The sequence below is a fragment of the Ursus arctos genome, unplaced genomic scaffold (genome assembly GCF_023065955.2).
Source record: "Ursus arctos isolate Adak ecotype North America unplaced genomic scaffold, UrsArc2.0 scaffold_26, whole genome shotgun sequence".
Lineage (NCBI taxonomy): Eukaryota > Metazoa > Chordata > Mammalia > Carnivora > Ursidae > Ursus > Ursus arctos.
This window is the reverse complement of record NW_026622941.1, coordinates 34,976,105-34,994,556: the sequence shown is the minus strand read 5'-3', so window position 1 is coordinate 34,994,556 and position 18,452 is coordinate 34,976,105. Positions and strand designations below refer to the sequence as shown.

General features: G+C 35.6%; 1 protein-coding gene across 1 annotated transcript in view; it reads left to right on the top strand.

The window, feature by feature from the left end:
• The first annotated feature begins 12,566 nt into the window (after positions 1-12,566).
• ADAMTS20 (ADAM metallopeptidase with thrombospondin type 1 motif 20) overlaps positions 12,567-18,452 on the top strand; it is a 283,082-nt gene continuing 277,196 nt past the window's right edge. The window contains exons 1-2 of the mRNA XM_057318850.1: positions 12,567-12,734; positions 14,735-14,798. The gene's annotated coding sequence lies outside the window, so the exon portion shown is untranslated. The remainder of the gene's footprint in view (positions 12,735-14,734; positions 14,799-18,452) is intronic.

Below are 18,452 nucleotides of genomic sequence, written 5' to 3'. Positions count from 1 at the left end.
AAAGAAAATGACTCTAATCTTCTTAGGCAATTCATTTTCTCAGCTGCTGTGAGGCAGAGCTAATTTACTCTGCCTGTGTACATAGACTGTCTTACTAAAGAGAAATTTTACTTATGGAAAGAAGTCAGGACATCCATGAAATTATTTAAATTTAGGTATCTTGGAAAGTATTATAAAATACATATTAAATTGTCTTTTTCATTATCAGTTTCCTTAATAAATACCCAATTAAGCTACCAATATAGAAATGAAATCCCTGTTACAAGGAAGAAATTTCATTATGGAGTCAAAACAAGAGCTATTTAGTTGTTTTTAAAGGGAAGAGATCAAAGAACTGGTCAGTCCTTAACTGAGGGTGTTCAAGCAGCCCGATGGGGGTGGGAGTGGTGAGGTTAGGGATTCAGTTCTTTATGCTTTCATTCCAAGTCACCCTTTTCTGATGAGCCCTACTGGCATTCTCTTAGTTAGGTCAGGATTCTGAACTTTTCACTACAATAGGGTTTTAATGTTAGCTGATTATTGTTTTCACCCCCACCCCTAGTCATAAAGGACTAGTGTTCTTTTTCTAAAAAGAGAAGATGAAGACTATTTCTATTAAAAAAAAAACCACAAAACCTTTATAAGTTTCTTAGGTTATATAGCACAATGTTTTGTTTTGTTTTTTTTTTTTTTTTGCATCTGATTTTCAAAAGGAAACTAGGTTCATTTTTTCAATATATTAAGGTAAATCTAATAAATTTTTATGATATGTGAATAACAACAAAGCACTTTTCCTATTTAGAAATGATTTTTAGAAAGTTTGAGAAGCAGTTATTCCAAAGTCAAAGAGCATTCTCCTAAGGTATTGAAAGAGAAAATTTTAATTTCATAGTGAAGCATTTGATGATTGTATTTTTTTATGTACATATTCTCTCTAGTTTTGATTATTCTGATAATTTTCTAACTGACTGCTTCTGTTCTTCATTCTAACTAGTCCGTCCTGTGTACTAATGTCAGTTAACCTTGTAAAAGTAGAAATCTGATCCTGTCATTGTGTTTTGACCGTTTAGCATTTCAGTGACTTCCCAGTCACTTTTATTCTCATGGAATAAAAGTCCAAATCTTTAAACATAGCACATACATATCTGCACAGTATGACTTCAGATTATCTTTACATTGTCATCTTCTACTTACTCCATAAACATACCTTTTGTTTTAGCTCTGTTTGCTCTTTCGCAAATATAGTAGGTTTTCCTATGTTATACCTCCCAACCTCCCATTCCTGTTGGCAGGATGTCTTTTCTGCTTAAGTTAAATATCTTGTCTGTGAAGTCTGTGCTCTCATAACACTTGTCTATGTCTGTACTATCTCATTAGTCACATTGCGTTGTACTTGACGAAATATCTGGCTCATCTACTACTAACCATTCAAAGGAATTCATCTGTATACCTCAGGGACCCATCAGTGTCTAACATGTAATAGGTTAAAATGCTGAATGAATACCACAAACATACCTTAGTAAATTTATTTGGTAAATAGATATAACATATATAATCCCGGAAAGTTCTAAAATTGTTCTTTACCCTCACAGAAAGTTTAGGAGAATTGGGTCTCATTAGATTGCTTTTCCACTTTTACAGAATTGACAAAATAATTTTAATAGTTTCACCTTTGTCATTGCTACCTAGAAAATGTCTACCTTTTATTTAAATACTAAATGCATTGTAGAATTTCAGAGCTCAGAACAAGTTCTCAAGGAGTATAACTATTCTTATTTTACAATTGAAGTTTCCACGGCTTAAAGAGCTTAGGTAGCTTACTGGAAGTTGCAAAGAGAGTTTAACCTAGCTCCTGAGTTTCTAGGCCCATGATGATAACTACTTTGCTCCGCTGATTTCTAATGTAAACTGTCTCAGTTCTCTGCTTAACTAGTGGATATTTAATTCCTGCCCTATCTCTGAATTGACCTGTATATTTGTAATTCTTTATGACATTAAGACAAATTGGGGGAAGACTCATTTGAAATAACATAATGATAATAGCTGTCAGTAATTGAGCATTATATGCTAAGCATTTTACAACTTATTAGTACATACCTATAGAATAATTACTGTTAGTATTTTTGTTTTATGGATGAGGACATAGGATTGAGTGCAATTAAGAAACTTGAGAAAGGTAAAACATGGAGCCAGAACTGGAAGCCAGATATTTTTTCTTACAGAATCCAGAGACCCTTAAGCCATGAACTTGGTTTGAAATTAAATGACTGTGACCCCAGTCACGTCATAGAAGCCAAAACAAGTGTTCTTTTGAAGTCACCTTATCCCAGGTTTGAGTAAATGTTCAAGGACAGGGAACATCACAGAAGAAAGCAAAGCATCATGAATGAGAGCCCGGAGAAACAAAAGACAGTATAAATAGACCTACAGGACCTCAGAATTCTAGACATGGATCTCATATTTATTCTTTTTAAAGAAGTAAGAGACAAGCTTGAAAATGTGCAGGGAACTAGAAGCTAAAACACAATTTAGCATATTTGAAAAAGAACCAACAGAGTGTCGAGAAGTGAAAATTCTAATCAAAACTTGAAACTCATTGTATGAGTTTAATAACATTACACAAAATTGAAAAGTGAAGTAGTTCAGAAGAAATCCAGAATGGAGCAAAAATGAGATTTAAAAAAAATGCAGAGATATGGAAGACAGAGAGAAACTTTAAAATCCATTTAATTGGAATCTGAAGGAAAGGGGAAAGAAAAAAGAACAACAAAAAACACTTCAGACAGAGGTTAAGGGATCCCAAATTAAAAGCCTAAAATGGAGGAATGAATGATGAACGAGAAAAGTGATAAATATGTGGTTTAAATATAAACAAACACTGACTTTGTAAAATGATAATGTCTATAATATCTTCTGGGTTACAAAAGAACAATAAAACAGAGAGCCTGGGAGGAAACTAAAGGAGGCTAATGATCTAAGGTGGTTGTGTTATCTGTTAAAAAGGGTAAATATATTGATTAGCTTTAGTCTTCTTTAAGTTAAACTTGTGTGGTATAGTATCTATAATAGTCACTAAAATAATAAAAACAGCTCTAACATCCAAACTAAGTGCAGGATGATTGCTCTAGTGTGTGTCCTACAAATTAGAGCTTCATGATTAATTTGATGTACTTGATAAGAGAAATTTGATGAAAATACAAGAATCATTTATATTATCATGAAAAAGATTTAACATTGATTTTTTTAAAGAATAGGAAGAGCTGTTAGCTTCTTCAAGCATAATTTCAAGTATTGTAAACTTTGAATGAATGTAAAAAAAAGATTCAGTATTTACTATTTTTTAGACACTGTCACACATAATATTTTTTTAATGATAAATTTTGACCAGGAAGTGTGTTTGGCCATTTCACACACAAAACTCATTACTGAAACACTATGATCAGAGAAACGAGCTCAAATTTCTCATTAAAATTTTGAAAATACTTCATTTTGGAACTATGTTAACTCAATAGTATCTTCTCTAGTAGTTGTATTTATTTCATTTTCTGATCATATTTATATAACGAAAGGTAATGCTTTTTTCATTAACTCATACTCCTAAATTCTCTTCAGTTTACTTTAGTGTGATACAGATACCATTTTCTACATATGAGGGGAAAAGTTTGGGAAACACTACCTTATATAGAGCCATGTGAAGTTGGGGAAGAAGACAAAGAAAATGCCTTATTATCTTGAATCATCCTGCATTTTAAGGGTACATTAAAAATATTAGAAAATATCAATATCCATAAATACGAATACTCTTATTTATTTCCTTTTCCTTTATCTTTCCTTTTCTCTCCATTTGGTTCATGCCCCTGTGCTCTCAGTCTGCATTTGACAACTGACTTGATCAGTTCCATAGCCACAAAAAGTCATAAGTCGTTGGTTTCATAAGATACTTCTGTGACCTTTGTACTAATGGTTGCTTAGTGTTCCCAAAAGAAAACTCACTAGGAGCCAGCCTTCAACTTCAATGCCTACTCTAATTTCACAGTGAAATATATCTTTGTACTTACAACCCCCCCGCCAGGTCATCCAATTCTACTAGGTATTCTTCATGTCTTAATGCTCTAAGAAAAGCTGGGGGCTATCCTACAATTTTCTCTGTTTCTGAAGTGTTAGAATGCTTGTTTTATCATGCATTCACTTTCTAGATGAGAAATCAAAGTATTTTTATCATTAGCTGAATTGCTCTAGTAATTGCAGTTGAATAAAATTTCTCTTTATAGGAGCTATTGGGAAATAGTCTACATGTATTTAACTAGAAAAATTAGAGAACTTAACATTTTAAGTTGTTGGTTACTGGTTTTACAATTGGGTTTAATGTCATCCAAAAGAGTAGACAAAACAGTAAGTCTTTCTAAGATAGGAGCTAAACTTAGGTCTCTGCCAAAATACCTTCAGGTCACTTATAATATGAATGTGGTTGTGCAAGTGGGCTTTTTCCTCCTTGTCCTGGCAATTATATAAAAGCAACAGGGAAATTAACATTTAAAAAAAAAACCCTGCAAACAATATAATAAGCAAACTTAAAGTACACGTAAGAGCTACCAACGGCAGCTGAGATCTGGACAAAAGTTGCATGGCAAGAAGTGAAAAAAGGTAGCAAATGGGTCCAATAATAACAGATCTCAAAACCACACACATTAAAGAAAAAATCTATTTCTGAAGATAAAGGTCCTGCCCTAAAGAGAAAAAGCTATATTTCTTGTTTGGAAGGGTCTGAGAAATTGAGTAAGCAAAGTGGTGGCAAAAACCCTGCCGAACCTAGTTTGGGGCTAAACAAAGCATTGCAAACAATGATGTGTTGTATTTATAGAAAGCAGAAGGGAGAATCTTTGAGTTATAAATCATGAAAGATTATCTTGGTTTCTCTGTCCTAACCTAGCATTTCTATTAATAACTGGTCCAAGAAAATTCGACTCCTTCAGTAGTGAGTATTAAAGGAAACTGGGCACAACCTCAATACAAGGATACTGTAAGATAAACATGTGGAAGAGAGACACAAAATTTATCAACAGATCACCTAAAGGTGGCCATAAAGAAGATAAAAATTATGGGCCAGCAGGGTGGCTCAGTTTGTTGATTTCAGCCCAGGTCTTGATCTCAGGGTCCTGAGTTCAAGCCCTGCATTGGGCTTCGTGCTGGGCAGGGAGCATACTTAAAAAAACAAAAACCAAAAAACCTGTGACACACACTTTTCTTTGGAAAAGCGATCATTTCTGTGAAGGAAATCTACAAAAAAAAAAATGGAAGGAGAAAGAAAACATAGTAAATACTAGACAGAAAGAGGAGAGGAAATCTGAGCAGGTTTCAAGAAAGATGCAGAAGACAAAAGCAATACCGTCAGAGAAAGGAAGATGAAATTGAAACAAGCACCAAAAAAATTAAAAAAATAGATGGTGAGAAAAATACAACAAGGGACAGTAAAGATAAGAATAAAATTGAACTCTTCCAAATATATGAAGATTTAAGCACCTACATGCACACATGGCTGCATGCAAGGAAAATAATAAAACAGATGTTGATTGTTAAGATGTAAAAACATAACAAAAGACCTTCAGGTTGTGGTAACAAGAAAATCCGAGACAAAATAAAAATTATACTTTTCTATGGGATTACAAAAGAGTCTTGGATGCCTGGAAGTCTTGACGGACTGAGTGTGAAGTTGGGGAAGCGAAGAGCCATATGAGCTTCCATATCAGAGGGTGGATAAACTCAACCTAACTAAAGCTATCGGCCAGCTTCAGATCAACTTAAAACCTAGGAAGAATCCAAATAAACAGCCTTTTTCCCCAACAGCCAAAAAAGGAAAGAATACACTGTTTGAGACATAAATAAAACAACACTGGTCCTTTAATGTTGGGAATGGAATTTTTAAAAGTAAGAGATTCAATGAAGCAAGGAACTATGATCCATACTGAAGAGAAAATGGTGAAATATTAAACAGTTGCTCTGAGGATCAGAAAAAAGGAAATGATATCTGCACTCACCACTTCTTTTATGTATTAGAGGTCTTCACCAGGTCCAGCAATAAAGCAAAGAAAAGAAATTAAATGCATTGAGTTTGGAAAGGAAAAGAATTACTTTTTACCATTGGAAGACAACCTGATAGTGTACATAGGAAATGCAAAGTGGTCTACCATGAGACCAAAACAAACAGCTAGAACAAACTAAGTGGTTTTATCTAGTTCATAGACTACATGGTCAATGTATAAAAATCAAATTTGTTTCTATGCAATAGCAATGAATGAACAATGAAAAAATTTTTTATTATAATAATATTATTTTATTATGTTTAGTCACCATACAGTACATCCCTGGTTTTTGATGTAAAGTTCGATGATTCATTAGTTGCGTATAACACCCAGTGCACCATGCAATACGTGCCCTCCTTACTACCCATCACCAGCCTATCCCATTCCCCCACCCCCCTCCCCTCTGAAGCCCTCAGTTTGTTTCTCAGAGTCCATAGTCTCTCATGTTTCATTCCCCCTTCTGATTACCCCCCCTTTGAACAATGAAAATTCTTAAATGGTACTATTTACAATAGCATAAAACCATGAATATTTACAAACATATTTAACAAAGGCTTAATTGTCTTCTATCCCATTAATAATGAAACATTTCTGAAAGAAAAAAAAAGAAAACATAAGAAGATGGAGAGAGACATGTTCATTGCCTGGAAGACAATATTGTTAAGATATCAGCTCACCTCAGAAAGCTACCAAACTCATTCTATGAGGCCAATATTACCTTGATCCCCAAACCAGGCAAAGACCCCATCAAAAAGGAAAATTACAGACCGATTTCCCTAATGAATATGGACGCCAAAATCCTCAACAAGATACTTGCTAATAGAATCCAACAATACATTAAAAGGATTATCCATCACGATCAAGTGGGATTCATACCTGGGATGCAAGCGTGGTTCAATATTCGCAAATCAATCAGCGTGATACATCATATCAACAAGAAAAGACTCAGGAACCATATGATCCTCTCAATCGATGCCGAAAAAGCATTTGACAAAATACAGCATCCTTTCCTGATTAAAACCCTTCAGAGTGTAGGAATAGAAGGTACATTTCTCAATCTCATAAAAGCCATCTATGAAAAGCCTACTGCAAATATTATTCTCAATGGGGAAAAGCTGGAAGCCTTTCCCTTAAGATCAGGAACACGACAAGGATGCCCACTCTCGCCACTATTATTCAACATAGTACTAGAAGTCCTTGCAACAGCAATCAGACGACAAAAAGGGATCAAAGGTATTCAAATTGGCAAAGAAGAAGTCAAAATGTCTCTCTTCGCAGATGACATGATACTCTATATGGAAAACCCAAAAGAAGCCACTCCCAAACTATTAGAAGTTATAGAGCAATTCAGTAACGTGGCAGGATACAAAATAAATGCTCAGAAATCAGTTGCATTTCTATACACGAATAACGAGACTGAAGAAAGAGAAATTAGGGAATCCATCCCATTTACAATAGCACCAAAAACCATACGTTACCTTGGAATTAACTTAACCAGAGACGTAAAGGACCTATATTCTAGAAACTATAAATCACTCTTGAAAGACATTGAGGAAGACATAAAAAGATGGAAAGATATTCCATGCTCATGGATCGGAAGAATTAACATAGTTAAAATGTCCATGCTACCCAGAGCAATCTACACTTTCAATGCTATCCCGATCAAAATACCGAGGACATTTTTCAAAGAACTGGAACAAACAGTCCTTAAATTTGTATGGAAACAGAAAAGGCCCCGAATCTCCAAGGAACTGTTGAAAAGGAAAAACAAAGCTGGGGGCATCACAATGCCGGATTTCGAGCTGTACTACAAAGCTGTGATCACAAAGACAGCATGGTACTGGCACAAAAACAGACACATAGACCAATGGAACAGAATAGAGAGCCCAGAAATGGACCCTCGGCTCTTTGGGCAACTAATATTTGATAAAGCAGGAAAAAACATCCGGTGGGAAAAAGACAGTCTCTTCAATAAATGGTGCTGGGAAAATTGGACAGCTACATGCAAGAGAATGAAACTTGACCACTATCTCACACCATACACAAAAATAAACTCCAAATGGATGAAAGACCTCGATGTGAGACAGGAATCCATCAAAATTCTAGAGGAGAACATAGGCAACAACCTCTACGACATCGGCCAAAGCAACCTTTTTCATGACACATCCCCAAAGGCAAGAGAAACAAAAGATAAAATGAACTTATGGGACTTCATCAAGATTAAAAGTTTCTGCACAGCCAAGGAAACAGTCAGAAAAACTAAGAGGCAGCCCACGGAATGGGAGAATATATTTGCAAATGACACTACAGATAAAGGACTGGTATCCAAGATCTACAAAGAACTTCTCAAACTCAATACACGAGAAACAAATAAACAAATCAAAAAATGGGCAGAAGAAATGAACAGACACTTTTCCAATGAAGACATACAAATGGCTAACAGACACATGAAAAAATGTTCAAAATCATTAGCCATCAAGGAAATTCAAATCAAAACCACACTGAGATACCACCTTATGCCAGTTAGAATGGCAAAAATAGACAAGGCAAGAAACAACAATTGTTGGAGAGGATGTGGAGAAAGGGGATCCCTCCTACATTGTTGGTGGGAATGCAAGTTGGTACAGCCACTCTGGAAAACAGTGTGGAGGTCCCTTAAAAAGTTAAAAATTGAGCTACCCTATGATCCAGCCATTGCACTACTGGGTATTTACCCCAAAGATACAGACGTAGTGAAGAGAAGGGCCATATGCACCCCAATGTTCATAGCAGCAATGTCCACAATAGCTAAATCGTGGAAGGAGCCGAGATGCCCTTCAACAGATGACTGGATTAAGAAGTTGTGGTCCATATATACGATGGAATATTACTCAGCTATCAGAAAGAACGAGTTCTCAACATTTGCTACAACATGGACAGCACTGGAGGAGATAATGCTAAGTGAAATAAGTCAAGCAGAGAAAGACAACTATCATATGATTTCTCTCATCTATGGAACATAAGAACTAGGATGATCAGTAGGGGAAGAAAGGGATAAAGAAAGGGGGGGTAATCAGAAGGGGGAATGAAACATGAGAGACTATGGACTATGAGAAACAAACTGAGGACTTCAGAGGGGAGGGAGGCGGGGGAATGGGATAGACCGGTGATGGGTAGTAAAGAGGGCACGTATTGCATGGTGCACTGGGTGTTATACAGAACTAATGAATCATTGAGCCTTACATCGGAAACCGGGGATGTACTGTATGGTGACTAACATAATATAATAAAAAATCATTAAAAAAAAAAAAAAGATATCAGCTCACCTCAAATTGGTATGTAGATTAAGTTAAATGCCAATCAAAATACAGCCAGCTGTTTGTGTGAAAAGTAGTGCAAATACTTTGGAAAACTGGCAGTTTCTCATAAATTTGAACATACCCTACTGTATGACTCAGCAATCCCACTTCTAAGTATATATCAAAAACTGATGAAAACATATGTCAACAAAAAATTACAAAATGTTATATAAAAACATTCACAGTAACTTTGTTTATAATAGCCAACAATTGGAAACAACCCAAATGTCTATAAAAGAAAAGTGGATAAAGAAATGGTGGTATATTCATGTAATGGAAAAAAAATTTTAAGATACATGCAACAACATGTGTACATATCAAAAACATTGTATTGCGTGAGAGAAGCCAGAAACAAAAGAGAATGTGCTGTGATTCCATTTATATGAAGTTCAAAGGAGGCAAAATAAACTATAGTAATAAACATCAGGGCAATGGTTGTCTCGGTGTGTGTGTGGGGAAAGCGGGTAGCTGGGGTTAGAAGTAAGGGGAGTTGGATGCGAGGACTTTTCTGTGTGAAGGAAATATTCTGTATCTTGTTTGGGATAGGGCAAATGGATTTGTAAATTTGTCAAAATTTGTTAGACTGTGTACACTTAAGATCTATACATTTCACTGCATGTAGATGATACTTGAATAAAATATAGAATCTGTGTGGCAGCCATGGAGTTCTTTCACTGAGATACTCATTTAAGAGTGACCCACCTTCAGGTATGCAGTTAACCTATAGCCTCAAGGTGTAACACCTTTAGGATATGCAATAGCATCGGGACTAAGGACATGTTCTCTTCTGCAGCTCCAGCCAGTGACTTAGCATAGCATGAGTATCAAAGCCTGGACATTTCTGCCTAGTGTGATACTCTCTTAATAGGCAGTTTTGCCTAGAACTCCCCCTTAGGACTAGCCACAGTGTTTTCAGAGCTGCACTGTAGTCTGAGGCTCTTCCTACCCAACTGTCCTTTCTTTCCCCTTTCTCAAGTTCAGACTTGTCTCACGGTCCGAAGGTTTTTCTGACCTCCTTCTGCTCCCTCTCACCTTTTTCTTTCACAGGCTGTGTCTAACTCCATCTTGGCTTTTGACACAAGCTGTCAAAAAAAAATAAATAAATAAACTGATAGAAAGGAGACTAAGTATATATCATATCATAATTTTATTATGTTGACATAATTCCAGAAAACTTTTTTTTTCAGAAAGCAAATCGCATTTATGCCTTTATGCTGGCTGCAACAGGCTCACCTAAAACACATATATTTAATGGTTAAATATAGAGTTGTGAACAAAGGCAAATGTAAACAGCAGAAGTCATGATCAGGTTAGGAGTAATTCAAGCCAAAACACATTAAAGGAAATTTTGTATTCTTATTACCAAAACCAGGCAAGGATTGCCACAAAAAGAAAACATTATAGGCCAGTATCCGTGATGAACAAAGATGTAAAAAATCATCAAGAAAATATTAACAAACCAAATTCAACAATACATTAAAAGGGTTATATACCATGATCAAGTGGGATTTATTCCAGGGATACAAGGATAGTTCAACATCCACAAGTCAGTTAATGTGGTATACTGCGTTAATTAATGGTATGTAACACATATACCACTCTCAACAAAGGGGGTATAGAGGTAATGTGCCTCAAAATAATAAAGGCTATATATTACAAACCCATGCAACCATACTCAATGGTGAAAAGCTGAAAGCTTCTGTAAGATCAGGAACAAGACAAGAATGTCTACTTTCACCACTTTTATTCAACGTAGTACTGGAAGTCCTAGCCATAGCAGACAACAAAAAGAAATGAAAGTCATCCAAATTGGTGAGGAAGAAGTAAATCTTTCACTATTTGCAGATGACATGATATTACACGTAGAAAAACCTAAAGACTCCATTAAAAAACTGTTAGAACTAATAAATGAGTTCAGTAAAGAGCTTATAAACTCAATAGCAAAAAAATCTGATTTTAGAAATTAGCAGAAGATTTGAATAGGCACTTTTTCCAAATAAGACATACAGATTGCCAAGAAGTACATGAAAAGATACTCAACACCATTCAGGGAAATGCAAATCAAAACCACAATGAAATACCACTTTTCATTTGTTAGAATGGCTATTATGAAAAAGACAAGAAATAACAAGTTTTGCCTAAGATACGGGGAAAAGGGAACCCTTGTGCACTCTTTGTGGGAATACACATTGGTGCAGGCACTATGGTAAACAGTGTGGAATTTCCTCAAAAAATTAAAAATAGAACTACCATATGATCACACAATCCATTTTCTGGGTGTTTTTTTCTGAGGAAAATGAAGACACTAATTTGAAAAGATATATGTACCCTGGCGTTTATTGCAACATTATTTACAATAACCAAGAAATGGAAACAATCTAAGTGTCCACCAATAGATGAATAGATAAATACACTGTGGTATGTACATACAATGGAATATTATTCAGCAATAAAAAATGATGAAATCTTACCATTTGCAACAACATAGATGGACCTCGAGGTCATTATGCTGAGTGAAATTAAGTCAGAGAAAGACAAACTATATGATCTCTTTTATATGTGGAATCAAAAGGAAAGAAAATCAAGCTCATAGATCTAGAAAACAGATCAGTGGTTGCCAGAGGCAGGGTTGATGAGGTGAAGAGAAATGGGTGAAACATGAAGGATGGAAATTTCCCCTGAAAACAAATAATTGAACACGCGAATCATTCTGTAGTTAATTTAATAAACCTGTGTGGATGAGCCAAAAAAATCAATTTATTTAGTATGTTCCTGGATACAGCTCTCTCTTCAAAAAGTTATTTTCTTTAATAACCAAAATGTTCTGCCTGAGAAACTTTATAACATCTGGTTTAAATAGTTATGCATAATAATTTTGTAAGTAAATCAAATGCATTCCCTTGCATTTATCTTAGTTGTAACTATATAAATTTATTTCTCTGATTATTTGACTAATATCTCTCTCACCATACTTTGAGATCCATGAGGGTAAGGACATTATCGGTTGGTTGGTTTGCCTGTTTTTATCATCGTATCCTCAGCATCTGGCGCAGTGTCTGGGACATAGTAGGCACTCAGTAATTCTTATGAATGAATAAATGAAGAATAGAATGCAATAATATTGACGTAATTCTTTACTAAGGACTACAACTAAATTTATTCTTTTTAGATGGAAGTCTTTCTGGAGGCAAAGAATTGCTGTGCTCATTTATTGCTTCGGCCATTCATTGAACAAATAATCATTTACATGGCAGAGAACACTGTGCTAAGCATGGAATACATGGTGATAAGAAGAATAGATATAGTTCCTGCCTTGGAGGAGCTCACAGCCTAGCAGGTAATTGCTTAAAGATTTATCAATTCTCTATTTCTAATATATTATGTAGAGCTGTAATTATATATTTGTAAAGTACCATATCAGAGGGCTTTCATAAGCTCTTTTCTTATTTGATCCTCATAGCACAGATGTGATCTCCATCTTTACAGATAAAGTAACAGATATTAATAAAAGCTATGCTTTGTATAGATTAGTTCATTTTATTTAAGAAATACTTATTGCTTACATACTAGTTTCAGGAACTTCTAGGAGTTGAAAACCACAATGAACAAGAAGGAGGACCCTTCTAGTGGGAGGTGGCAAACAATAAACAATAAAAAAGATAAATCATAAGAGGGTTAAATATTACAAAAGAAGTAAATTGAGTGATGCAATTAGACTATAGTGAAGGAATTCAGGGGAAGACTCTGAGGTGGTAACACTGAAACCGAGAAGTGAAGTTAGACCAACCATTTGAAGAGTCAGGGGAAAGCCTTCAAAGGCCAAGTCCAAGGCAATGAGCAATACATGAGTGCGGCATATTCAAGGAAGAAAGTGAAGGCCAGTGTCACTGGGGCAATGGATTGCATGATATGAGATAAGCTTCAGAGCAGTGTGAGCCAGATCATGTAGCGCCTTATAGCCCATGGACTTTCCTCTGTACGCATTGAGAAGCGAGAGAATTCATACAAATGACTTAGCATGTTGTACTCCCGGAAGAGGATTCCTTGGTATTACAGTTGGAAGAAGCAAATTGTGCTTAAACTTGATTTCAAAGAATAGAGAAGTTGAAAGTGATTATCTAACAACCAGCTGGGGAATTTCCCATAGTCCAATGAATCGTATTGGAGAGACACTGAAAGTAAACTCCTCTAGAAGTGTGTGTGGGGAAAAGGCGTGGTCATGCCTAGGAGACACTGAGGGTTTCATTCCTTAGGACAATTTTTGAGAAGGCTCCTTGTCAGGGGGAAAAAGATGTAATCTGAGCTTTCGAGGTTGTAGGATTTAAAAGCGAAACACTCCCAGATCCTGAGGAAAAAAGGAGAGTAATTCTGGGTCTTTAGTCTTTAATGTGGTAAAGAATGGAAACAGCTCTGTGTGATCTTGGGAACCAAGTGTGGGGCAATCTCTGTGGAGTTTATCCCTGGATGAATGAGCTCATCTTCTTTTCATGCCCTGAGGCTGCCTGAACAGAGATGCATGTCACCAGTGGACATGCTCAGTCTGACAGTCTCTTGAACTAGCTTTCAACAGGAGTACTGTGTCACAGAAAGAAGCAATGGCAGAAACCGTTTTCTCTTTGCTTCAGTGTAGAAGACAGAATGAACCTCTTTTCCACTGGGTAAGAGGGATTTTGAAAAGGGAAAGGAGGAGCCCAAAGGGAGATCCTGAACTTCCTACTAAAAAGACAGTATGGGATTGCGCAATCAATTAAAAAAATAAAAGAGGAATGACCTCATGTGTACCTCAAGTTTATGCAGTAACTTGTAAATGTTACATATGCCCCTGTCATGATTTTTTGGCTTGTCTGTGGGACGAAAACTGTATTTCGTGGCACACTCAGTTACATGAAATATTTGAGATTGAGTAGCTCATTCAGGGTCATTCCAGGGCTTGTGCTCTTATCCAGTTGTATTTTTTAGTCTATCCATTAAATTTCTTTTATTGCTGTTGTTTTTATTTGACATAACATTCTTATTGGGTTTTGGTGAATATGTTCTATATTCAGTCATTTTTGCTATTGCTCAAACAGTAATTAATAACTTACGTTTTAGGTGTTGAATAAATTGCATTTAAAGCTGTTATTTCTTCCTGGGACACTGCCTTTTGGTGTCCAGAGTTGCTTCACTTGGGAACTGTTCATAAATACTGTATTGTAGCCATTTGATATTTGATTTTTTTGGCTGCTCGGATTCTATTCCCTTTCCTAATGGTGCTCTGATTTGTTCTTTTCAAATTAACTCTTTGTTGTATGCAGTACTGACATGATGGAAATCCAAGTGCTTGGTTTTCTCCTACAGAAACCAAAGAAATTCTTCCCACCAAATGCTTCCTCTGACCTTCCCCAGTGTTGTCAAGAGTAAGGTAAGCTACTTAAATATGGCAAATCAATTGCTCTTGTGGGAATTGACTCTTGAGTGAAGTAATGACTGCTGTTTATATCTGAGCACTTGTGGACTCATGGGATTGGGAAGACCTTCTGGGATTGTCTGGTTCTACTTTTTCCAACTTCGTTCTTCCGCTCTCCTTTAAGGCATGTAAGCTGCTTGTGTCTTTATGTTTTCTTTTGACTTATGCCAGCCATGTTTGGTTTCTGTTGCTTGTTACTGAAGAATCCTAAATAATACATAAGCCATGCCAAAGTCTTCCCTAACTTCCCATTCTCTCAAATAAATCTTCCAGGGAGATAAGTCCTACTAAGAAAATAGTTAGCTAAGCTGATAATGATATGTTAATCATGGTTTTAATAGTGGAATGCATTATTCCTGCCAGATACTATTTGCATTTTCATAAGAAATGCTTTAATGGAAGAAATGTTTTGGTAATAATGTGGTAGGGTCTTACCCAAAAGTTGCCCAAGGACCACCTGAACAATATTCTCACACTTCTAGTACAATAGACTTAGCATTCACATTTGACACTTCTGGCAGAAGCTGAAAGACGAAGAGAAATGCAGAGAGATGAAGAGAGCAAGAATTTGTTCTAGATCTGTATTCCCTAAAAGCACCTTTTGTCAGCTTAATTTTAATTTAAACACAGATTCCTCTTCTCTTTCGTATTTATATTTGTGTTTCCACTTTGAATTTTGATTCAGTGCTTTCAAAGTTCCCACAAAATAAGTAGAGATGATACAGTGCAGTCCTTATACTTCGTAAGACCAGGTTGTGATAAGATCTAACAGTTTTTCAAATAGCATTAAAAATTCTTAAGATTAAATATTTCTTTTCCTAACTTCTTTCAAGGCCAATGAAAACAATTATATTTTTAAAACAATATAATTGTATTAAACCTTAAATCTGAAATAAGCATAAAAGTCAGGGAGTAATAATTTTAAACTAGGTTATTTCCTGATAGTATTATTTTGTCTAAATAGAAAACACTTACTTTAACAAAATTATCATTGTGTTTATTTGGCTTCTGTTTTCTTTCATTGATTTTTGGTCTCTGGTAAGTATATTACATAGTTCTTTATTTTAGCCATCCCTCAAATAATAAATAATGAATTGTTTTCAGAGTTATATGCTCTGTGTTGGAATGGCATCATCATTTGGAACCAATTTCTTTCGTTTCAATGAAATGCAAGCAGCATTTAAAATTTCTATTACATTCTTTTAGTTCTTTCTTTAATTTAAATGGACTCAGTACTCTGAATATCTGTGCTTTAAATTTTTAGCCTCATTATTTTGCCAGTTTTCTTCTATTCATATTCCTCATTCTGATTATCCAATTAGAATAATCCTCATAAGCATAAAAAGTCTTTTCTCTTCTAGGAGGTGTTCTAAGAACATTCCAGCACAAACCTCCCTGTCTCTAAAGCTTATCTAATATGGGATCATGGGTTCCTTTATGATAATGTCTTTTTGTTATCTTATTATTCAACATTCCACATGTTTTCCCCTAAACTAGATTGCAAATTCCCTGAAATCAGGGAGTAAGTCAGTATCGCCAAGTATTTTGAATCATGGACTCTCTAGCTGGATTGCCTTGGGTGATTCCCTGCTCCCTCCCTCTTTCCCTTGGGGCATAAGACCACTGCTCTGAGTAGTTTCCTCTTCTGATTAAAAATACTCTAAAATAAATATCTTCTATTTTTTCAATAATGATGAATGTCATTTACATAGCAATTTACCACAATTTATTGGATTTAGTCCTGCTAATATTCTGTTAAATATATGTTGTTAACCTCACTTTATAGATAAAGATCCTTTTGCTCAAAGAAGCCAAGAGTTTGCATGAGATGATATCGTAAGAGGTGGAACTAAGGCCATTCTTCCACAGCATAGTACTTTGCATACTGATGGTACTAAGTTAGGTGACTGATGAGTTGTCTCATGCTTGAAATCTTTTCCTACTGGGGCTTTCTTATGTGTAGACAGCTGTTAATTTCTTTGAGTTTCTCCCTGTTCATTTCCCTGCAAACTTTCCCTCTTCCCACCTCAAGAATTTTAAGAGGAGGAGAGGGTTAATTATGTATCAGCTACCATTTCACAATGTCTAAGGGAACCCTGAAATTAATTTGAAATTTCCTGCTTAACTTGCAAAGTCAGTCTCTGTTCGTTTTGTACTTTCTAACCTCATCTTCTCTTGATCACCTTTCTGTGACTGCATAGCTGAGTCACTCTTTCATGTTCCCTGCTCCATTGCTTACTTCCTTTCTTCCCCTCAAGCCATTACATCTGTCCTTCCTTACAAAATATGTTTCTTGTTGGTTGAATCTGTTTTTAATTCAAGTCTTCAATCATCCTCCGTTGCCTGGAGTACTTACAGCTTGTCTGAAAGCCCATTTGTAATTTTACCCCTTTACTTTAGATTTCTTCTCTCTTTTTTTTCTTTTAGAAATCTTGTTCTTTGATTTTCACATAGTATTATCTCTTTATCTATTGTTTGTTCAAACTTTACTATTCTTCCATGCTCACAATAACAGAATGAGTTGAAATTTGTCTTTGATAGTCACACATATATCATTAATGAAAGTTCACTTATTTAACTGTATATGGATTGAAAAACCACCCTACCTCTGCCTCTTTTTATCAATCTAAATAAAAAACTAGGATTCTATTTTGTTTTAAAGATGATGGAATTTCAAAAGGTAACATTTGGGTAAGATAGAAATTTCTATGAAAACTCAGATAGACTACAATCTTATGTCAAGAAAAATAAACAGATTTTGGCATAAATATGTAGCTTGGTGTCTGTAAAAGACCTGAGCCTCTCTCTCTATGTTGATGTAGAAAGCTCGAGACACCTATTTCTGTATCCCAATTGCTTTTTTCTCATAGCAGCATCCACAATGGCTGTTTTGATTCAAGGTGACTCAACCTATTGGGTTTTCCCTCTCAGGGTTTGGCTATCAAACCTAGGGTCTAAAGGGCAAACCTCCATAGTCTCTCATTTGAAACCAAATGTCTTATGTCAGGTTCCCAGTAATAACAAAAATTTTGTATTTTCCTTGGGAAGATGCAAGACTAGTCGGTAATACTTAATTCTACCAAAGTATCAGGGTCTCCACTAGATTGTTCCACCTCTTGATTTTAAGAGATTACAATTTGACAACTTTTATGGTCTTGTATTGATAAAACTCTATCATGCTCATAAATTAGTTCAAGGAAGTCTAACATATCCGGAGTTTGGATCCCTATATCAAGAAGTGCCTTATTATTCTTTATCCTCTCGAGGTATCATTCAGCCAAGTGTTTCTTTTTATTATTATTGTTTTTAAATTATTTTTATTTAAAAATTTTTTTAATAATAATTTTTTATCATGTTATGTTAGTCACCATACAGTACATCCTTAGTTTTTGATGTAGTGTTCCATGATTCATTATTTGCGTATAACACCCAGTGCTCCATGCAATATGTGCCTTCCTTAATACCCATCACCAGTCTATCCCAGTCCCCCAGCCCCCTCCCCTCTGAAGCCCTCAGTTTGTTTCCAGAATCCATAGTCTCTCGTGGTTCATTCCCCCTTCTCTCCCCCCCTTCATTCTTCCCTTCCTTCTCCTACCGATATCCCTGCTA